This window comes from Symsagittifera roscoffensis, chromosome 4 (genome assembly GCF_963678635.1).
Source record: "Symsagittifera roscoffensis chromosome 4, txSymRosc1.1, whole genome shotgun sequence".
Taxonomy (NCBI): Eukaryota; Metazoa; Xenacoelomorpha; order Acoela; family Convolutidae; genus Symsagittifera; species Symsagittifera roscoffensis.
The window spans coordinates 64,052,468-64,077,124 of record NC_087065.1 but is presented as its reverse complement, the minus strand read 5'-3'; the positions used below and the strand labels follow the sequence as shown (position 1 = coordinate 64,077,124).

Genomic DNA, 24,657 nt, shown 5'->3' with positions numbered 1-24,657 from the left:
GCCTTAGAAATCGTTCCAAATTGGTTGAAAGAAGCTTATTTGCCATAATTATGTTTCTATTTTTTTGTACTTTATATGGCGTGTGAGGGGATGATTTATCATAGAGAAATTTTCAAATTTTAGAAAAAAAAAATTTTCATTTTATTTTGTTTCATTTAATTTTTTATGTTGTTTGTGTTATTACTGCTCCATAAACGTTAAAAGGCAGTCAGAACTCTCAGGGCTTCGCCCTGATACGAGCAGTCTTGTTCTATTTAGGAGAGAAATTGTTCACATGGACCATAAGAGCTTTAAAAACATAATATCATTGTGTTTAGTACTATGCATTACAAACATCATTTCAGACAGTTCTTTTATACCTCAAAATCGCTAATAAACGCTAATTACAGATACACATTGGTTCTTTTGAGTTAAGGTCACCATCTGTTGTTGTTTGAGCTCCTGTTGATCACGCCCAAGTATCCGGTGCCACCCCACCCACTTTTAGCCCCCGATGAAGATTTCCCGCCTTTACTGCTCGGGTTGCTGTAGGACTTCCGGTTGCCTCTGGAATAGATTGAATTCCGGTTCAAGCGATAACCCCGCATGTCAAACAGTCGGCGGTTGTGGAGTCGCCCCGAGTTGTGACTAAAGAATCCTCCGTCGTAGAACTCTCCATACCTTGAACGCAATTATTCAAATGCAAATTTGCAAGAGTTCTAGTATGCGTTAAGTATGTCTGGAGTAGCAGAAAACAGAGCTATCGCTTCGTGCTCAGAGCGCCTTTTAATACGAGACTCGTTTTTTTTACTGAACTTACTACTCTTCCTCTAAATTTAGAAGATTGGTTTAACAATTTCGTGTTATACCCACCAGCGAACTTCAGATTCCTCAGCCTTTCTGCTCGCTAGTAGTCTATAGTTCAAAATTTATCTGGGAAAACATTAATCGAGAGATACTTAGTAGTCACAGGACATGGAAGTTGCAAGTTTAAGTTTTCTGGCGAAAATATTCATGATAAATTGAGAATCTAAGCTAGACCCTCTGTTGCAATGCAAAACAAGAGTATAGAATAAAACGAGTATAGATGCATATAAAAGAAGCACAGTTGGCCGAGTGGCCTAAGCTAACGCCGATTATATAGGTTAACAGTTGACGTAGGTTCGAGTCCCCCACCTGCCCATGTATTAATATACTAAAAACGGGGGTTACATCCTATTTTAACTGTTTTTTGGTTCTAATTCGGTTCAGCCTTGATTAAGGCTGACCGCCAAAAAGAGCAATTTGTCTCAAGGACATTACCGACCGGTTCTTGTGGCTAGCTTGCGCGAAATTATCTCAAAAACGAGTTGTACCGAAACAAGTTGATTTTGTGATCTTGATTATGCAAACCGTTGACATTGCTTATTTCTTGTTATGTGTGTTTACCGAAAAATACTCATAATTTAATTTGTCTTATACAGTTTTTTCAGATTGAGCGCACATTTTGGCGCCCCACAAGGGACACCGAGGTCTTCTCTTTACGACACGAGCTTCACCGAGGGACACAAGGGACACAGAGTGGGCGTTTGGCCGAAAAGTGTCTAATTGGCCGAAAGTGAGCGGTTGGCCGAAAAGTGTCTAATTGGCCGAAAGTGAGCGGTTGGCCGAAAAGTTTCTAATTGGCCGAAAGTGAGCGGTTGGCCGAAAAGTTTCTAATTGGCCGAAAGTGGGCATTTGGCCGAAAAGTGTCTAATTAGCCGAAAGAGGGCATTTGGACGAAAGCTGTTAAATTGTTCAGCTGGCCGAAAATCTGCAGATTGTGCGGTTTAGCCGAAAGTCGTCAGAGTACCGAATTGGCCGAAACGCTTCACACAGTTAACTTGACGAAAGTGGGCGATTGGCCAAAAGAGCCGACAGACGATACAGCAGACAGGCGAAAGAGCAGACTGGCGGAAGAGAGGCCTGTTTAGGTGTCCTGATTGTTGACTTTTGGGCGAAGTGGAGCTGTATTTTTCTCGACACCCGAAGTTTTGGTTTTTTCCCGGTGTCGCCAATCTCCAATTAAAACTGTAAGACTCGACTAGTTTAAAACTTTCAATTTGTGCTTTAAAAGTGATTTACGATGTCATATATGCTAGAAATTTCCCCGCAAGCTAGCCCCCGGTAATTTTTCTCGATACCAAAAATTTTTGGATATTTGTGAACGGAATATTAATCAGTGAAATCGGAACATAGACAAGAGGTACTGGACTAGTTTTTTGGGTTGGTTTATGACTCGATCCTGCTGACCAAAATTTTCTGAAAAATTTTGTGAAAAAAGTAAGAAAAAAATTACCAAAAAATCCTCAAAACGTCTCCAGAATTCTGCGAAACTGTGCTGTAAGATGACACCAACCTAATGTTAAGTGGTCTGATAGCGAAATATCAGGCAAATTAAGTTGAGTTTTTTCATCCTCAGGTTTCTTCCGCGTGTGTTGTTGGAACTTAACCAATTTGCCTGATCCCCCACCCACCATTGGTGAAACTGAAAGCCAGTGCGCTTCAAATAAATTAAAGCCGTTTCAGCCCGTCCGATTATTGACGTCGTTGCGTGACAGTAAAGATAAGTGGTCAGGTAGGGTGATATTAAGTGAGTTAAGTTGAATTCTTTCATCCTCAGGTTTACTCCGTGTGTGTTGTTGGAGTTCAACCGACCTACTTAATTTTCCAACCCCATTGGTACTTAAGCGTAACGAAGCCGTCGCATAGGTCCCCTATGTGTATGGTATTCATTCTAGGAGCTAGTTCTTTGGATCACGCGCTCCGAAAACTTCCCGTTCCGTCCCAGAGGCGCGTCAAAGATACTTGCTTTACGAAGCCAGGTTTAAGTTTGAACTTTAACGCTAGGGACTCTCAGAAAACAATACAGTACTACCTTCATCATTACTTGTCGCACCGTAACGACCTTGTAATTTGGCACGACGCCATTAATAACTCGATAAGTAGGCACCGCAGCAACAATAACCGCAAGCTGAGTAGTGAGCAACTTGTCAATTTGTTATTAAGGTATAGGACAAACATTTGTGCGATCGTATACTGTAGACGGAACGGAACCGAGGATATAGAGGAAAGTTTAGTTTCAACAGGTATTCTCGTTATCAACGTCGTTAAAGACTTTATCTCTAAGCGTAAGGCTAAGGACCAGGTACTAATTGAGAAGAACAAAGAGCTTCACCAGCCTCCTTCTCTTGAGTTAAAGACTCTCCTCCTTCTAAGGCGTTATAGCGCTAATCTTAATATCCTTAAGACACGTAAGAAGCGAAACCGCTTACCCCTCAAAGCTCGGAAAGCTATAAGAAATAGGCTTCAGGTAGAAGCTTTGAGACGTCAAGTTCCCCCGTCTTGTAAGCTAATGTTGATTTACTAATGCAAATTTAATTACGTACCAAAACAGTATCTCATTTTATTGATTGTTTTCTATAAGTGAGCATCCGTAGAATATTGTCAATTTGTGAAAAACATTGACGAAAAATTCCAAAGTAAGATATGCAAGTTATTCGAAACCCGTCTAAATCTAGAAAATGAGCTGCTTAAAGGTCACTCACTATTACTTGAGTATATTGAGAATAATAGTCGCACTACAAAAATTGATAATGCTGTTTACAAATGTAAATTTGCGTTGGAAAAAACTGTCGACGTCAATGAGCAATCAATTAGGTTAGCCGGAAAAACGAAAAATCCAGAAAAAGTTTTTGCTCAGCAAGACCTTTGGCTTAAGAAAGTAACCGAAATGAACGATAAAGTAATGCACGAAGCTCAGAGTTAAAAGATGAGCCTTGAACCTTCGTCATTTCCAGCAGCCGGCATTACAGGGAGCAAGGGATCTTTACAACAAACTAGGTCTGAGACATCCTCACGCTCGCACAAAACAAGTGATTCAGCAGCACGAATATCTGAAAACAGGTCTAAGGTCTCTAATAAGTCTAAGGATAGTAGAAAGCTTGACTCACATAAGTCTGATAAATCTGCTTCCACTCGTCATACGTCGACTGTTCGCACTATGTCATCAAGTGAGAAACGGCATGAGTTAGCTTTAGTAAAACGACGCCATGAGGAGCTGGAAAGGCAGTATCAAGTATCTTTAAGACTTAAAGAGCAAGAGAACCGTCTTAAGTTCGAACAAAGTCAGCTGGAACTAGAGCAATTGGCTGAAAATCATAAAAAGCAACAAATTGAAATGGAATTGAAAGCGTTTGAACTTGAGGACAGTTCATCTGAGGTTAGCGAGAAGGTAGCGGAAAGTAACTTGACAGGAGTAAGTCAACCTATTTCAAAGGTAGCAACCGATCGAACTAATGATTGGGTAGACTCTGTTAGTTCACAAGCACCTCCCGACGTTGCTAGTGCGCCAGGTTTGCAGGCCTTCACTCATGTACCCATTTCGTCAGGACCGACGACTTCCGCCCTCCTTGCTCATGCAATTCACACCAATAATAGTCATAACCATGAGCACACAGCATTGAGTGACCCTGGAATCCATAGTTATGGACATCGGGCTATGCCTCAATTTGGCAGTGCAAGCCTTTTGCCATTGCAAGCTTCTGTTTCATTCCCAGCCTCTGTTCCATTCCCAGTTAACAATATGCATTCTAGTGCACACGTGTTACCACCACCGTCTGCTGTTCCTTTACAGACCATGAGTTCAAACATAACTAATGGTAGTTTTGCCATCGCGCAACCGGAATCATTACCTGTCCCAATGTTACCGGCCCAACCCGGTTCTGGTTTTGTTTCTTTGTCGCCTGCGTTTGCTGGTGGTGGCTTCTCATCTTCTGGAGTAAACCCAACGCCGGTTTTCTTTTCGGCACCTAATTGCCATGCAGCGCCAGTCCAGACGCAACATAATCTTCCCTTTGTTCCGCATACTGTGTCACCTAGTATCAACGATTACTACACAAGTGATGCAAACTTATGGCGATTGGCTGCTACAACTCCAATCGTCACGCCTGCTCAGTGTTGTAATGCTGGAAACATTTTTTCTAATGTGACAACTGTTGTCCCATCGTGTAACACCGCCGCTCCTTATACTAGTGGTGGGACTGTGTATTTTAATACTCCCCCAGTTCATCCACAACATGTTCCGCATTTCGTCAATCATACTAATACTGGTTATCAGCCAGTCAACGAAGACTACGCACCGTCTTCTGCTTATCCGAACCAAGGTTGTTCACCGAATCGACCTCTCTCCGCTCGTGAATTGGCGGAATTATTGATGCATAGCCGCAAAGATCATCTTCCTGAATGGAAGTTAGCCCAGTTTGACGGCAACCCGTTAAACTGGCACGAATAGTTTGGTCAGTTTAAGTCCACCGTTGATTCCGCTGTTCTCACCGATGATACGAAACTGACATACTTAAAAACGCTCGTCACAGGCACAGCAAAAACCGCAATTGCGGAGTTTAGTTATGGTGGCGTTATGTACAAGGATGCACTGGGCACCTTGCAACGGAAGTTTGGGCAACCACATGCCATTGTTGGTGCGCATCTTGATAAGCTGAATACTTTTCCTCCACTTAAGATGCACAATTCGGAAAATGTCATTAGTTTCTCCTCTGCCATATCTGGCCTCGTAGCAGTTTTCAAATCATTGTCTTTCCACAATGATCTAAAGAGTGTTAACCTGTTAAACCAAGCTGTTAGTAAACTTCCGCCTAACCTCAAGGAGGCTTGGTCAATGCATACTGTTAGACATAAGTGGCAGCGACCAACACTCTTAGACTTTAACAACTGGTTGAAAGAAAAGGCCGAGGGGCATGAAAGATTACGTTTACTCAACTCTAAGGCAAAAAACGAGGAACCGGTTAAACCAAAAACAACCAAAGTTTTGCAGCCAATAGCCAGGTAACTAGTAAAGCTCAGGATAAGTCTAAGTTTCCGCCGTGCGTTTTGTGTAAGGGTAGTCATGCATTGTGGAATTGTGCTGTTTTTAAGGAAAAGAATGCTACTCAGCGAGCAAAATACGTAGCTGAACAGAAACTTTGCTTCGCTTGTCTCATAGGCAATCATAGTTTCCGGCAATGTTCTAGAACAAAAAAGTGCCCGAAGCCAGAGTGTGATAGCACACATAATGTCTTGCTCCATGGAGCCGAAAGAATATTTCCTCTGAAGGAAAATTCAAATGTCTCGAATAAGGCTGGAACAAACAAATCCAAGGAGAATACAAACACTTCCACCCATGCCGCTGTTAGTGATGTACATGACATTGAATCTTCTAAAGGGTTGTTGCCAATTGCAACACTTGGTGTATCCTCGGATGTAACCGGTCTCCTGACGTTGGTTCTTTGTGATAGTGCATCGACTCACTCCTGGGTGTCTTCGTCACTCGTAAACCGTCTCGGCTTAGTAGGGGAGCTCGTTAACTTGTCAATTAGTGGTTTCAATTCAACCACCGTTGTTGAGACTCAGAGGGTCAAGTTTACAGTTTCCTCCGAGCCGAATAATAGTGATTTCGTATTTTCTCTCTGTGCATATGTTAAAGACAATATTCGGATTGGTTCCGAATTAATCAATATTGCTGATTTGCAGAATAAATATCCACAATTAGCACCTATTAAGCCCATTCAATAGACTTATGAGGACGTTGAAGTTATTATCGGACAAGACTACTACCACACCGTTAGACCCATTGAGTTCATCTTCGGAGATGATAAAAACTCACCGTGTTCCGTTCGCCTACCGATAGGTTGGGTCTTAAGTGGTCCGTTGCCGCCGTCCGGTAATTCTACTTCTTCGTGTTTCAAGTGTGTTGTTGAAGATTCTTCTCTGACCGACCAGATAAAATCCTGGTACGAGTTGGAATCGTATGGTGCTTTCAAACAAGTCGATGCCCGTTCCGCCGCGGATAAACATCCTTTATCCATCCTCAATTCTGAAACCGTTCACAATGGCGAAAGATACATTGTGCCTATGCTTTGGATTGATAGTAATGTCAGTCTACCAAACAATTATTACTCGTCACTCGCCCAATTTAAATCATTGGAGAGAAGGTTAAGTAAAGACCCTGAGCTGCGCGAAAGATACGCAGAAACAATTAGAGAGGACATTAGGAAAGGCTATGTCGTTACCGTCGAACCGCATGATCCACGTAAGCGTTCCGATCGCGAGTGGTATCTTCCGCACCATCCCGTCGTAAATCCGAATAAGCAGGGTAAGGTGAGCCGAGTCCTTAATGGGGCTTCTAAGTTTCATGGCACATCCTTAAATAAGTCCTTATTGGTGGGTCCTGACCTACTCCAAATTTTAATTTTTGTGCTTTTGCGATTCCGTCAACATAAGTACGCCGTCTCCGCGGATATAGAGGGTATGTTCCTCCAGGTAGGAGTCCTTGCCCGCGATCAAATTTCGCTCCGTTTTTTGTGGCGGGAGGATACCACTTCCGATGTGGTAGTTCATCAGTACACTCGCCATATATTCGGCGCACGGGATTCGCCTACGTGCGCCAATTTCGCGTTAAAAAAAACAGCAACTGATAATATGTCCACATACCCTGAGGCCGCCTCAGTCGTAAATGAAAAATTTTACATGGACGATTACTTGGATTCATTCGAGAACGTTACCCAAGCAATTAAAACTAGTCGCGATTTGGTTTCCTTACTAAAATTGGGAGGATTTAATTTGACTAAATTTGTCAGTAATGCTGATGAAATCACTTCAGCAATGAACCCCGAGGAATCCGAAACCTGATCTTCACCCATCAAGGAAATATGTAACGGTGCCGAACATTCATCACACGTCTTAGGTCTTAAGTGGGACCATGTGAAAGACACATTGGTTGTTAGCAGAAGCGTGGATCGTCCTCTCGATAAAGCAATAACTCAACGAACCGTCTTGAGTTTCGTCTCTTCTGTGTTTGACCCTGTTGGGTTAGTAGCTCCATACACAGTTAGGGCCCGTCTTTTACTGAAAGATATTTGGAAAATCAGTGGTCAAAGTTGGGACGACGAATTGCCAGAAGACATAAGAGATAAGTTTCTCGAGTGGTACTCCGGTCTCCGTCTCTTAGGGCAATTGACTATTCCCCGTTGTTACTTCACAGAGCCTGTTGATCAAATTGAGCTCCACATGTTCGGTGATAGCTCGCAGGACGTTTTCTGTGCTGTTGGATTTTTGCGTGCGCGACTCGCGAGCTTGCATAAAACTCAAATATCCTTCATCTTTGGTAAAGCTCGCGTTGCGCCCATGAAAGCGCTATCTATACCGAAGCTAGAGCTTCAAGCTGCTCTGCTCGCCACACGACTAAAAGATGATATACTGACCGCCCTTACCGTCTCTATTAATCATGTCTTTATGTGGACAGATAGTACAACAGTTTTGCAGTGGCTAAACTCCACTGAAAAATTACCTGTATTCGTCGCTAATCGTGTCGGCGAAATCCTCGAGTCGACCACTATTGATGAGTGGCACCATGTTCTGAGCGGCGATAATCCAGCTGATACCGGTACGCGGGGGATTTCTTCGGAAGCCCTCAAGGATAGCAGCTGGGTTATTGGTCCGAGCATTCTCAGGACTACTGATTGGCCGTTTATACCCGACGAACGTGTAATCAACAAAATTCGTTTGAAGGGTCCTTCTTTTGATGTTGATAATTGCTTGGAGACATCATCATCCTTCGTCACCGATGTCACATCAATCAAACATCCCGAACACGGGTTCAATTGGGAAAGGTTCAGTTCCTTTACAAGATATAAACGAGTAGTCGCTTTTATGTTGAGGATGTTGCCTTCACATAAGCATTTTCGTGGTAAGGACTTACGAATCATCGACCCCACTGAACTTGATATTGCAGAAAGCAAACTGATTCGTCTTGCTCAGATGGAATCCTTTCCCGTTGAGTTAAAAACACTCACCGCTGGCAAACCTATTAAGAATAGTAGTAAAATTGCCACATACTCGCCATTTATCGGTCCCGCTGGAATCATTCGTTCCACCGGACGGATTGTGCGCTTAGTGAATACCGAGTTTGATACTAAGCACCCAATAATACTCGACGCCCGACATACCTTAGTTCGTTTGTTGGCCCGCAGCCTCCACCATAAGCATTTTCATCAAGGATTAGATTACATGCGCTCCGTTTTAAATATGAAATATGCAATACTTGGGTTGCGTCGACTACTTCGGTCTATCGAAAATCAATGTGTGACATGCCGTAAACGCAAAGCAAGCACCATCCAGCCAATTATGTCCGATCTACCTGTCGAACGTCTCGGATATAAGCAACCACCCTTCAATCATACGGGTGTGGATTACTTTGGACCGCTTTACGTTCCGGTTCGCAGAAGCACGGAAAAAAGATGGGGATTCCTTTTTACTTGCCTCACCACCAGGGCTGTACACCTTGAGATTGTACCATCTCTGGACACCAGTTCGTGTGTCATGGGCATTGAACGGTTCGTTGCGCGCCGTGGTACGCCAAGCACAATCTGGTCGGATAATGGCACGAACTTCGTTGGTGTGGAAAAGGAATTACTTGCCTGCATGAAGAGCTGGAATGGCATGGCTCCGACCATTTTTGCACATAAAGGTGTTTTTTGGAAATTTAACCCGCCAGGCGCACCCCATCATGGCGGCTCCTGGGAACGCCTCGTCCGAAGCGTGAAGCGCGTGCTGTACGATATCCTAGGCAGTAGGCGAGTCACTGAAGAGGTGTTAGGAACACTCTGCTTAGTTGAACAGGCTTTGAATTCGAGGCCAATCACTCCCGTTAGTACCGATTCACGTGAGTTAGAAGCGTTAACCCCAAACCATTTTTTGCTTGGACAACATGCCACAAGCTTTCCTTCGCTTTTACCCGGGGAGCACTTCGATCACAAGAAAAGATACGTGCGAGCGCAGTCATATGCTAACGCGATTTGGTCTCGTTGGCTTCGAGAATATGTTCCCTCGCTGAATAAGCGTGTCAAGTGGCACACTCATTCTGACTTCACTCTTAAAACAGGCGATCTCGTGTGGGTGATTGAGCCCGATAGTCCGCGTGGGTACTACCCTCTCGCCCGAATCGTCAAGCTAAACTACGGACAGGACGGTTGCGCCCGATCCGCCCTTGTCAGGACCGCAACCCGTTCAGTCACGCGGCCGACCGTTAAGCTCGCTCCGGTTCTTCCTTCTTCAGGGGGGGAGGATGTTGCAATGCAAAACAAGAGTATAGAATAAAACGAGTATAGATGCATATAAAATAAGCACAGTTGGCCGAGTGGCCTAAACTAACGCCGATTATATAGGTTAACAGTTGACGTAGGTTCGAGTCCCCCACCTGCCCATGTATTAATATACTAAAAACGGGGGTTACATCCTATTTTAACTGTTTTTTGGTTCTAATTCGGTTCAGCCTTGATTAAGGCTGACCGCCAAAAAGAGCAATCTGTCTCAAGGACATTACCGACCGGTTCTTGTGACTAGCTTGCGCGAAATTATCTCAAAAACGAGTTGTACCGAAACAAGTTGATTTTGTGATCTTGATTATGCAAACCGTTGACATTGCTTATTTCTTGTTATGTGTGTTTACCGAAAAATACTCATAATTTAATTTGTCTTATACAGTTTTTTCAGATTGAGCGCACACCCTCATATTGGTTGCACCTTAAGGAAAAAACATCTACTGTATACTAGGCTTGTAAAAAATATTGCCTAAAATTCAGCAATATACCAAATGGACTGCTAAAATTGTTGCTATTTTTTTCGCAGCTAAGCAGTTTGCTGTACTTTTTTTAAAGTAAGTGAAAAGCTTTATAGTGGGGGACTATCTTCCCGGGTTGACCTCCATAGACCAAAAATGCTTATCATACAGCTCCATAAACTAAGTCTATGGAAAAATACTAATCATACAAATTTCATACATTTTGCAAAAATGATGTCGTCGAATTTTCGAAAAACTTGTTTCTTGTTTTGGCATAAAATTCGGTGTATCGTACTAAATAAAAAAGAAAAACTTTTTGTCAAAAAAATGCTAATTATACAATTTCCATATATGGAAAATGTATGACTAGCATTTTTTTGATGGCGACGACAAAGTATTTTTGAAATTGCCCCAGAAAATTTTTCCGTTGTTTTTTTTTTCAACCGCAAATTGATTTTCGTACTAAAAACATTTTTTGAAAAAAAAAAGTTTGCATGCAAAATTTAATTTTTTGTGTGTATAACGTAGTCCTGGATATACTAATATTGAATTTTTTTTCCTTTCCTTTTCTCTTCATAGCTTTTTTCAAAAACGCTTAAAACTCCTCTTTTTTCTGTATGGCATGTTTTTGTATGCCATGATCAATGTCTGTTAATTTAAAAATTCGTTACTTTGGTTAAATTATTTGTGTGAGACAGAACTTAAACTTTTCAGGCTGTTTCCAAATGTATTTTTAATGCGAGACGGCCAAACCATTGGTTACTACGTTTGAGTAATCAAGTTTATGTCATTGTTCCGACTTTCGATACCAAAGTAACGGAATATTTGTGCTCGGGGTGGGTTTTTTTTTCTTTCAGACTTTTCAACTAGCCCTTTTTGACGGAATTTTTTTATATCATTCAAATGGTATTGTTGTCTTGAGCTTAAATTTGAAACGATATTTCACCTGTGATTATTTTTCGTAAAGTTATTAGGGTTTAAAGATTGCCATTTTGACCAATTTGTGACAATTAACGCGTGATATAATTAGCGCTATTAACGCGTAAGCGGAGAAATAATCCGTCTTAGAAATTGTTCCAAACTGGTTGAACGAAGTTGCCATAATTATTTGTTACAAGGAACAAAAACTATCTTTTTGTACTTTATATGGCGTGTGGGGGGATGGTATTCATAAAAAATTTCAAATTTTAGAAAAGAAATTTCATTTTATTTTATTTCATTTAAATTTTTTAATGTTATTACTGCTGCTCCATAATTTTTAAAAAGCAGTCGGAACATTCAGGGCTTCGCCCTGATACGAGCAGTCTTGTTTGTGCTTGGTTACGAACACAACCAAAGAATTTTGAGAAATTAAAATGTAAAAAATCAATATTTTTGGTTTATGGAAAAACGCTAGTCATACAATTTCCATATATGAAAAAATACTAATCATAGACCTTTCATGCAATTTTCTGTACTTATGGAATTGCATGAAAAGTGTATGATTAGCTTTTTTCATATGAATACCCGGGTTAGATCTTCAGCTTTCTAATGAATACTTTAAAGTTTTTGCTGTTGATGGTTTTTTTTGCTCAAAGAACACCTCTTAAAAAATTTGCTAAATTAAAAGTATAAAAAATTTGCTTAGAAAATAATAGATGCAACTTCCATATCCTGTGACTATACTTTGTGTATCCCCTGAATGTTATAGCTACATGATGCGGTGTTGTCCAGAAACATGGAGTGTTGACACCAAAAGGATAACAGCTTTTAAAAGACTTATTATTGTAGATGTTTTGGGTCTATAAACTATAATGAAGCAAAAGGTAGGAAATGCCAAAATGAATCAAAGGCCAAAATATAAAACTCCATTAAATTGCAACTTGAACTCTCTGCTTTATTCTGACAAAAATTCAGCTCTCTGCCTTAACAAAAGTTCTGATCTGACAAAAAACAGTGGAAGCCGTTCATCAAAGTAAGGATTGATAAGCATTTCAAAAAATGCGGTTCGAAAGCATCTGCATTTTTTTATGACCGCAAGTCAAAAGTGGGCTAAATTTAGCGAGCGCACAAATGTGAATTTAATCAAACTAAAGTTTTATATCAGAGCGATTATACTTGAAAATACTAAATTTTCGTAAAGTTATGGGGGTTTAAAGATTGGCATTTTGGCCAATTTGGGACAATTAACGCGCGATATATTTCGCGCTATTAACGCGTAAGCGTAGATTTAATCCGTCTTAGAAATCGTTCCAAATTGGTTGAACGAAGCTTATTTGCCATAATTGATTTGTTACAAGGAACGAAATCTATTTTTTTGTGCTTTATATGGCGTGTGGGGGATGATATTCATAAAAATTTTCAAATTTTAGAAAAAAAAGTTTTCATTTTATTTTATTTCATTTAAATTTTTTAATGTTTTTACTGCTGCTCCATAAACCTTAAAAAGCAGTCGGAACATTCAGGGCTTCGGCCTGATACGAGCAGTCTTGTTTGTGTTTGGTTACGAACACAACCAAAGAATTTTGAGAAATTTAAAAAATCAATATTTCTGGTTTATTGAAAAAGGCAGTCATACAATTTCCATATATGAAAAAATAAAAATCATAGACCTTTCATGCACTTTTCTGTACTTATGGAATTGCATGAAAAGTGTATGATTAGCTTTTTTCATTTAAGAAAATTGTATGACTAGCATTTTTGCTCAACCCGGGTTAGATCCTCAGCTTTCTAATGAATACTTTAAAATTTTTGCTGTTGATGGTTTTTTATGCTCTAAGAACACGTCTTAAAAAATTTGCTAAATTAAAAGTATAAAAAATTTGCTTAGAAAATAAAAGATGCAACTTCTATATCCGGTGACTATACTTTGTGTATCCCCTGAATGTTATAGCTACATCATGCGGTGTTGTCCAGAAACATGGAGTGTTGACACCAAAAGGATACCAGCTTTTAAAAGACTTATTATTGTAGATGTTTTGGGTCTATAAACTATAATGAAGCAAAAGGTAAGAAATATTGCCTGAATCAAAGGCCAAAATATAAAACTCCATTAAATTGCAATTTGAACTCTCTGCTTTTTTCTGACAAAAATTCAGCTCTCTGCCTTAACAAAAGTTCTGATCTGACAAAAAACAGTGGAAGCCGTTCATCAAAGTAAGGATTGATAAGCATTTAAAAAAATGCGGTTCGAAAGCATCTGCATTTTTTTATGACCGCAGTACCGATGATGTCAAAAGTGGGCTAAATTTAGCGAGCGCACAAATGTGAATTTAATCAAACTAAAGTTTTATATCAGAGCGATTATAGTTAAAAATCCTAAATTTTCTTAAAGTTATGGGGGTTTAAAGATTGGCATTTAGGCCAATTTGGGACAATTAACGCGCGATATATTTCGCGCTATTAACGCGTAAGCGTAGATTTAATCCGTCTTAGAAATCGTTCCAAATTGGTTGAACGAAGCTTATTTGCCATAATTGATTTGTTACAAGGAACGAAATCTATTTTTTTGTGCTTTATATGGCGTGTGGGGGATGATATTCATAAAAATTTTCAAATTTTAGAGAAAAAAGTTTTCATTTTATTATATTTCATTTAAATTTTTTATTGTTTTTACTGCTGCTCCATAAACCTTAAAAAGCAGTCGGAACATTCAGGGCTTCGGCCTGATACGAGCAGTCTTGTTTGTGTTTGGTTACGAACACAACCAAAGAATTTTGAGGAATTAAAATGTTAAAAATCAATATTTCTGGTTTATTGAAAAACGCTAGTCAGACAATTTCCATATATGAAAAAATAGTAATCATAGACCTTTCATGCACTTTTCTGTACTTATGGAATTGCATGAAAAGTGTATGATTAGCTTTTTTCATTTAAGAAAATTGTATGACTAGCATTTTTGCTCAACCCGGGTTAGATCCTCAGCTTTCTAATGAATACTTTAAAATTTTTGCTGTTGATGGTTTTTTATGCTCTAAGAACACCTCTTAAAAAATTTGCTAAATTAAAAGTATAAAAAATTTGCTTAGAAAATAAAAGATGCAACTTCTATATCCGGTGACTATACTTTGTGTATCCCCTGAATGTTATAGCTTCATCATGCGGTGTTGTCCAGAAACATGGAGTTTTGACACCAAAAGGATACCAGCTTTTAAAAGACTTATTATTGTAGATGTTTTGGGTCTATAAACTATAATGAAGCAAAAGGTAAGAAATATTGCCTGAATCAAAGGCCAAAATATAAAACTCCATTAAATTGCAATTTGAACTCTCTGCTTTATTCTGACAAAAATTCAGCTCTCTGCCTTAACAAAAGTTCTGATCTGACAAAAAACAGTGGAAGCCGTTCATCAAAGTAAGGATTGATAAGCATTTCAAAAAATGTGGTTCGAAAGCATCTGCATTTTTTTATGACCGCAGTACCGATGATGTCAAAAGTGGGCTAAATTTAGCGAGCGCACAAATGTGAATTTAATCAAACTAAAGTTTTATATCAGAGCGATTATAGTTAAAAATCCTAAATTTTCTTAAAGTTATGGGGGTTTAAAGATTGGCATTTAGGCCAATTTGGGACAATTAACGCGCGATATATTTCGCGCTATTAACGCGTAAGCGTAGATTTAATCCGTCTTAGAAATCGTTCCAAATTGGTTGAACGAAGCTTATTTGCCATAATTGATTTGTTACAAGGAACGAAATCTATTTTTTTGTGCTTTATATGGCGTGTGGGGGATGATATTCATAAAAATTTTCAAATTTTAGAGAAAAAAGTTTTCATTTTAATTTATTTCATTTAAATTTTTTATTGTTTTTACTGCTGCTCCATAAACCTTAAAAAGCAGTCGGAACATTCAGGGCTTCGGCCTGATACGAGCAGTCTTGTTTGTGTTTGGTTACGAACACAACCAAAGAATTTTGAGAAATTAAAATGTTAAAAATCAATATTTCTGGTTTATTGAAAAACGCTAGTCATACAATTTCCATATATGAAAAAATAGTAATCATAGACCTTTCATGCACTTTTCTGTACTTATGGAATTGCATGAAAAGTGTATGATTAGCTTTTTTCATTTGAGAAAATTGTATGACTAGCATTTTTGCTCAACCCGGGTTAGATCCTCAGCTTTCTAATGAATACTTTAAAATTTTTGCTGTTGATGGTTTTTTTTTGCTCTAAGAACACCTCTTAAAAAATTTGCTAAATTAAAAGTATAAAAAATTTGCTTAGAAAATAAAAGATGCAACTTCTATATCCGGTGACTATACTTTGTGTATCCCCTGAATGTTATAGCTACATGATGCGGTGTTGTCCAGAAACATGGAGTGTTGACACCAAAAGGATACCAGCTTTTAAAAGACTTATTATTGTAGTTGTTTTCGGTCTATAAACTATAATGAAGCAAAAGGTAGGAAATATTGCCTGAATCAAAGGCCAAAATATACAACTCCATTTAATTGCAATTTGAACTCTCTGCTTTATTCTGACAAAAATTCAGCTCTCTGCCTTAACAAAAGTTCTGATCTGACAAAAAACAGTGGAAGCCGTTCATCAAAGTAAGGATTGATAAGCATTTCAAAAAATGCGGTTCGAAAGCATCTGCCTTTTTTATGACCGCAGTACCAATGATGTCAAAAGTGGGCTAAATTTAGCGAGCGCACAAATGTGAATTTAATCAAACTAAAGTTTTATATCAGAGCAATTATACTTAAAAATCCTAAATTTTCGTAAAGTTATGGGGGTTTATAGATTGGCATTTTGGCCAATTTGGGACAATTAACGCGCGATATATTTCGCGCTATTAACGCGTAAGCGTAGATTTAATCCGTCTTAGAAATCATTCCAAATTAGTTGAACGAAGCTTATTAAAAAAATGTGAATGGTTTCTTTCGAATTTCGTATCGAAAGTAACGGAATATTTGTGCTCGAGTGGTTTTTTTTGACGGTTTTTGACGGTTTTTTTATCACTCAAAAAGTATTGCCGTCCTGAGCTTAAATTCGAGAAGATATTTAACTTGTGATCATTTTTCGTAAAGTTATGGGGGTTTAAAGGTTGCCATTTTGGCCAATTTGGGACAATTAACGCGCGATATATTTCGCGCTACTAACGCGTAAGCGTAGATTTAATCCGTCTTAGAAATCGTTCCAAATTGGTTGAGAAAAGCCTATTTGCCATAAAGGATTTGTTACTATCACTTTGTACTCTATATGGCGTTCACGGGGGGATGATTTTCACAAAAAATCTCAAATTTTTTTCAATTTTTTTTTTCATTTTTTTTACGTTTAATTTTTTCAGCATAATTCTGCTTCATAGACCTTAAAAGGCAGTCGGAACATTCAGGGCTTCGCCCTGATACGAGCAGTCTTGTTTGTTTTGCTACATACTAAATCACATTAATCGTGAGTCTACTTATCGATTTCGATTGTTTTATCTCAGCTATGATACCCGGAGCACAACTAAAATGACGCATTTTTTCTGAACCCGAAATCAATAAATTAGGTTATGTGGACTCAACGTAGTACAGTGCTGATTTAAATTAAGCGGACAAAACGCGTTAAACTTGAAATTTAAAACCCATTTTTCTCAAATTGGGTTGATTTTAGGTGAAAAATTATGAAGACAAAACTTGCTTAAAATTTTAGCAGAATTAAAATGGTGCAATTTGTTCTGCGAAATTCTGGCCCGAAATTTTACCCCAAAAATGGTTCATTTTGGCTTTTCTTAGTTAATCAAAAATTACGCCGAAAATACCCGGCCGATCACAGACATAATTATAACAAAGTGGGATCATTACGTAGCCCAACAAACTTTAAGAACGGTATTTTCTCCAAAATATTGTATAAGTTAATTTGTTTTTGTTTGCTAGACAAAAAAAGTCATTTTTACTATATAAAATACCAACTTTTTAGTTCAAAACAATTTTTAAACAATATGCATCTTTTTTGGAGAAAATACCCTTCTTAAAGTTTGTTGGGCTACGTAATGATCTCACTTTGGTATAAATATGTCTGTGATCGGCCGGGTATTTTCGGCGTAATTTTTGATTAACTAAGAAAAACCAAAATGAACCATTTTTGGGGTAAAATTTCGGGCCAGAATTTCGCAGAACAAATTGCACCATTTTAATTCTGCTAAAAATTTAAGCAAGTTTTGTCTTCATAATTTTTCACCTAAAATCAACCCATTTTGAGAAAAATGGGTTTTAAATTTCAAGTTTAACGCGTTTTGTCCGGTTAATTTAAGTCAGCACTGTACTACGATTCATCTCTGCCATGGTTTTGAGGAAATAATTAATTTAGTAATTCTTGAATTTGATTCATTCCTCGAAAAAATTGAAAAAAAAAAACATTAAACGCTCTGATATTGATGACACCATTAGCAAAAAAGCTGCATCAAATGGGAGAAAATTGATCGGAACAAAAAAAGTTTTTCTTTCCATGACGCTTGGAACTGCTCAAAAAATGTCCCAAAAAACTTAATTCGTACCGAAAATGAAATAGTTGAAGAAAACCATTTGTCAAATACTTTGAAGTGTAATCGATCAAAAATGAAGTTTTCAACAGGGAATTGAAATTATACTAAGAAAATTGGCTTGTGGCATTAAGCCAGTGCAATCCATCAAAAAATCATCACCATCAAACACTAGACTGCTGCTGATGAACGCCTTTGTCATAGCCATCTACATTATTCGGCTATTTTATTCAATGCAAAAACGATTATATTAATAATATCCTAAGAATAAAAAAATCAATGTTGTTCGGCTTTAGATTTTGCATGCAAAACAAACTTCGAAAAGCACTGATTACTAATTTTAATTAATTGTTTGTCTGAACTTTTGCTACTAATTATATTAATACGTTACTAGACGCTAAATGCATCACTTTGTACTTAACATAGCGTTTGGGGAAAATTCTATAAATACATTTTTTCCAGTTTTTCATTTTTCATCAAACTGCATGGATGTTAAAGGACAGTCGGAACATTCAGGGTTTCAAAGTGATACGAGCAGTATTGTTTTTCTGAGACCTTTTTCTAGGTGAAGATTTTAAATAAGAGTTGGATAAACTTTACCTGATGTCGTCAAAGTATAGACCCGGGTAGTAGTAACTCCAGTCTGATCCTTGGAAGCAAGCAAAACTATCAGTTTTTTATGAAAGATACTTAGATACAGATGAGTTCTTACACCTACCAAAGAGCAGCCAATTGAATTGCGTCAAGTTTTCAAGAATAATAATTACAATTTCTTCTGCAAAGTTTGTTTTTCCAATTTGATAGAAAACGCTTCATTTGATATAAAAAATTGTTCAGATAAAGAAAGCTGGCCAAAAACAACCGGTGCACACACTGATTTGATTTTTTTCAAAAACTGCTTAGAAAAAGGAGGCGAGGAGGGCATTGAGTAGAATGATCCCAGAGCAGAAGGTGTGCTAGAGCAGAAAGATAACGCAACATAAACAGAATTAGAGTGGCAGTAATGGAAAATCTGTTCCACAGGCCTAACGTGTTCATTTATAAGAATAGGTCGGGTCTCGGAAATGGTTAGGGTTGTTAGGTTACTTCGGTCACCGAACGATGAGCAGAGCATCTAAGAGCAGAAAGGGTCTGATAGCAGGAAAAATACCACAATTCCTTGCGTTCTAGGAGATTACGAGCATTCTAATTAAAATTCATATCACCTAGCAGTATTAAAAAAACGAATTGTTTATTCTCAAACAGCTTAAAAAACAATTTTTTGACCACCGAAGTCGCGCCAATCTGTTGCGAACTTGGGTATGATTCTACGCGAAAATAAGAGCCCACAACGTGCGCTTAGTACTCTCACCGGCGACCTGAAAACAACTGTCTGTGTTCTCTCACACATCGATTTTCCCGTTCCAACCATGTATTCATGCCCTTGAACCCATTCTTCTCTTGAACTATTCTTCTCAATGCCCCGCCTCCGCACGGAACACGTATCATACTGGTGGATGATCCAATTTTTCTGCACTTGAACATAAATTAGTTCTGCTTATGAAATGTTCTTTTGGTGTCGGCCCGACCTCATTTTTAAAAAGTTGTCGATCTTTTTGTCTATTTGTCTATTTTGTAATTTGAGCGAAATTAATTTTAAAGCTATATCTAAGTCGATGATCAAAAATTGAAACTTTTTTGTGCAACCAGAAGAGTTTTTGATAACGATTCTATTACTAACTATTACTAAGTTTTTGATAATGATTCTACTACTACTACTACTACTACTAATGGGTACAAAATTTCCAGGACCAGTGTAATGTGCGAGAGAGACAGGCCGGTCTAGAAGAAGAATGGTCCAAGAGCAGAACAACCAAAAGCAAAAAAACTGATAATGCAATGAGCCTGATGCTTTTTGTGTGATGCTAGTTTAAGGACAAAAACTGTTTATGAGAGTGCCAGTTTGTTGTCGGCGCAGTGCCGGTGGACGCAGAGCGCGCCCACTTCAAGATCACTTACAAAAAATTTTCATTAATCAGTTTTTATTACTGCTTATATTGCGTTACTATAGAATAATTCTTTTAGAAAGTCCTCCTCTTAGAGACCTGTTAGAAAAATTAGCCTTTTTCGCCTTGTTCCAAATTAAAAACCATTCTAAACGCTACATTTTTTAGATTATCCTGTCATAAATGACGAGCAAAAGAAAATTGTCATCTAATTTCCTGATAATTCTGCTTGTTGAACTTGGAAAAGGAGCATAGCCGCCGGAATCATAATGATGGTAATAATTGTAGGTATGGTAACTGTTGATAATTACAACACAATTCAGAAACAATAGAAGGAAGTTAACCATTCCTGATAAATGGTGGATTATTGTATCACAATGTAAATAATTTGGTTTTTTATTTCGAAGTTGCGACCAATCAAAAAATATAGTAAATGTCGAATTGTTGGCAATATTGGTTATATCGAGAAGCTCAATCGGCAAAAAACGGTGCTTTTTTGTTAAAATCAAAATTTTTGGCTCAAATTTTCAACATACGTGAAAATTAGGTTCCATGAATAGTCAAAATGAACAGTTAGATGTTGATTAAATTGGTTCAATTTCTCTTAACAAAAATGAGTTATTGTCAACTGGTAGGGATTTGAATCCCTGGCCACACAAAGGGTCCCACCATTGGAATTATTTTGCGAGATTCATCTTTGGCTCACCAATCCTAAAGTTTTCGGGAGAAAGCGCGAGCCAAAAAACGCGCAGTTTTTTGGACTATTTTTTTTTCTCAAAAGTTTGCCTACAGCGCAGAAAATATTGTGAAAATAAGGAGAGCTCGGAAAAGGAAACTGTCTATCTAAAAAGTCAACTTTTCCGTCAACTCCGTTTCCTGGATCTGCGCCAGTTGCTAACAATTTAGTGTTGACTATATAATAAGCTGCAAGAATTTGAACCGAGATCAGACCTAAGAGCAGTTTCTAACTTCGCTTTACTTGAAAGGCAAGCAATATTGAAAGAGCGTACTGCTGTTAACAAATTTAGCAGACAGCGTTTTAAATAATGACCTTGAGACAGTGAAATATAGTTGAAATTGCAACCGAATTTTTAAAATTGCATTGCAACTGTCAAAAGAGTAAGCCACAATAATTGCGCTTTTTCAGAGGTCACTTTTTTATGAAAAACTTCAAGCCCTTAACTTCAAAATAGTTTTCATTCAGCAGCAACCTGACATGCAATTTTTCAACTACTAAAAAAAAACATAAAACGCCGGAAAAAAGGCAAACACGAAACTTCGAAGAACTATTTCTAATAAGCTTCAACTTGAATGTCGGAATCAGGGGCGGATTTAGGGGGGGGGGGACGCTCTTCCCTCAAGGATTCGACCCCCTGCCGACCCAAAGGGTCCCACCTTTGGTACTTTTTAAAAATCCATTTTTGGTCGACCGACCCTAAAAATTCTCTTAAGGCGCCTTTGGGGCCAATATATACTAATTTTGAGGGGGGAGCGCGCGCCGAAAAAACGCAATTTTTCTATAAAAATTTTCAAAAAGTGCCTAAAAACGCTCTGTTCGGCCTTTTTTTCAAAACTTCGCCTGCGGCGCCAAAAATTTGGCCAAAACAGTGACTGAACCGTGCTTAGGGAGAGCTTGAAAAATTAATTCGGTTGACCTAAAAAAAATCGACAAAATTATCGAAAATTTTTTGAAAATCCGCCCTCTCCCCTCGAGAAAATCCTCGATAAAATTTTTCGTAACCCGTTTTTGCGTACACGCCCGTTTTTGCGTACACGACTGCTCGTATCAGAGCGAAGCCCTGAATGTTCCGACTGCCTTCTAAGTTCTATGGAGCAGTAATAACAAGACAATTTTAAATCTAATAACATTAAATTAAAATTTGTTTTGAAAAATTTGAGATTTTTTGAAAATCATACCCCCACACGACATATAAAGTATCAAGTGATAGATTTTGCTCCTAGTAACATATCAATTATGGCGAATAAGCTTTCTTCAACTAATTTGGAACGATTTCCTAGACGGATTATATCTCATATCTCCGCGTACGTTATTATATCTCATATTCCCTAAGTTTTGTTTCGAATAAATCCTCCATTTTGGCTGAAAATTGATTCTATTGTAAAAAATTTCTCCTGGCTTTTTACAGCAGTTTTTGAAAGCACTGTTCTAGAAATTGCCTACAGCGGCGTTTTTGGCGCGTTTTTGATTTAAAATAATTGGAAAAACTTAAGCATTGACAAACAAAGGCCAACTTAAAGCATTTTCAAGAAAGATCTCTGAAATAATCATTTTTGTCTTTCTGCAAAGTTTAGAAAGTTTTTTTTTGCATAAGGCCCTCTCCCACCCCTCTACTTCCGTGAAAACTTAAGTGTTAACAACGGTCTCAGTAATTAAAGTGTTCATAAGATTGTGCAAGTCAGCCGCAATTTTTGAATTAAATTAAATAGCCGAAAAAGTTATCAAATTTTGAAAACGCATAGCGGGCATCAAATCCGATTCAGTAAAGGGCACTTTGAAAAAAAAACATTTACAAATTTTTCTCCTCGATTATAGTTCATAGCAAATTTTTGGCAAAATTCTTTTCAATCAACGAAATAAGTTATTTAACATTAAACTCTTGATTTCGACGTCGGATTTAAAAAGAAACAATAAACCTGATTTGATATAGTTTTTTACTGTGTGATTTCTCGTAAATCCATGTCTCAAAAAAAGTTATAACCAGACTGCACACATAAAGTTAAAACCTCGAAAGTTAATTTTTTTTTCTTTGAAAAACATTTAAATAAAACAATTGATGAAAACTTTTTAAAAATTTTTGAAAATTTTTCGATTTGTGAAATTTTTTTTATATTTATTTTTTTCGAAATAATACCTCCATACGCTAATAAATATTTGAAGTGATATATTTTGCATATAGCAAAGTATTGAATAACCCAAAGAGTATGCCTCAATTCAATTAGGACCGCGTTTAAAGCAAACGCGTTTAATGCACGAAATCAAATCTCAGCAAACGCGTTTATCGCACAAAATATATCGCGCGTTCGTTGTCCCAAATTGACAAAATTTGAAGCCCCATTACTTGACAAATTAATCACCGGTGAATTAGTTTTTTAAACTTGAGCTCAGAAAAACAAAACTTTTTGAAAGACTTCAAAAATTCCGTCAAGAAAGGCTGATTGAAAAGTCAAAGTTTGTCACATAAGAAAAAATCATTTGAATGTGAGTAACTATATCTTTCACTAGCTGTCGAGAGAGCGCACCGTTCAAACAACTATACATGACCTAGACACAATTGACAGGTTTCTGTCTTCATAACGATAGCAAAACCGTTATTAGCAGTTAAATGCTGACTGGATATTGTCAAATTCAGTATCCAAAAGAATGGTACAGAGTTTCTGTTTTGAGTCTGAACACATATCTCAATGAGGCCACAGCCCCGATGATCTGCCACTGGGCAGAAAGTTTTCTTTATCCACTTGAATTCACAGAGATCAGCAAGCTTACGTTTTAAATTCTGAATACTGACCCGTCCTCAATTTTTTTTGGAACTTTATGTTGATTGAAACAATTATTTTAAAGTTTAATGATTTTTTTCGCTTCCTGAACTTTTGGTAACAGATGGTTACTTTGAAAAAAAACTATTTGCAGCAAAATGTTGTTGTACTTTGATTCAAAAAATTGTCCCATTAAATCCAAATGAAATTCTTCTTTTGGTCCTAAGAAATCTGACAGAGGTTCGGAAGAGTTCAACGAAATGCAGATGTAAAGTTTTTTATCGTACGCTAAGAAAAAAACTCTGCATGACTGCAAACATCGATTTGCAAACATTAAGGATTTCTCTGTGCATCTTCGGCCACCAGAGTTTTTAGGGGTGTCCAACATCGCCTCTTGGCCCGTGTGCGTCCCGTGGAGTCGTGACGAAAACACTTTTATTAGACACGGTGGGATTGCCGCCCTATTGTTTTTCACACTGCGGTCTGTGTTCACCGCGCGGTTGTCTCAGAAGCTGCTGGTAAAGTAGTTGCCTAGTCTGGGGAATCCTTCTCTGTTCTTTGCAAATATGCATTTCCGCAACCGACCTAGTTGGCTATCCTCTGTCGTCATTTTTTCCAAAAGGTCAACGTCTAGGATGTTGTGAAATACCGTCGTCAATAACTTCGTATCCTTTGAGATGATGGGTGTTATAGACTATTTGGGTTTTCTCATTTGTTCAGATATCACATTGTCACCAGCCAATCGTTTTAATATGTTTTTCCTTTTCGGAATATGTTTTTACATTTCGAAATAAATGATCCTCTTTTTGCTTGATGCTAGCATTTTCCGTCTTCTACTCGCTTTCAACTGTTTGTGTGGTGTTTGTCCTTCCTCCCAAATTCAAAAAGCTTTCCGTTTGATAGATTGATGGTAGATCGAATTGACTTATAAAATTCCTGTGAGAGCTGAAATTATTGTTTTTTTTTTCTCACTAAGTTTGGGTTTAGAAACGCCATTGAAACTTAAATTGAAGTTCGGAGACAAATGTTTTGCTTAGACTATGACTGAATACGACATCTCGATAGGTCAGAATACGATAGGTCAGATTTTACAAATTCTTTTTCGTCACCCTCTCGT

At 38.0% G+C, this 24,657-nt stretch overlaps 1 long non-coding RNA gene across 1 annotated transcript; it reads right to left on the bottom strand.

The window, feature by feature from the left end:
* Positions 1-244: 244 nt before the first annotated feature.
* Positions 245-20,544, bottom strand: LOC134845120 (uncharacterized). Its single transcript, XR_010162711.1, has 3 exons — positions 20,284-20,544; positions 18,661-18,709; positions 245-660 (listed from the first exon to the last, which is right to left on the bottom strand). It is a non-coding gene; the product is annotated as an uncharacterized LOC134845120 (long non-coding RNA).
* Between the last annotated feature and the right edge of the window lie 4,113 nt (positions 20,545-24,657).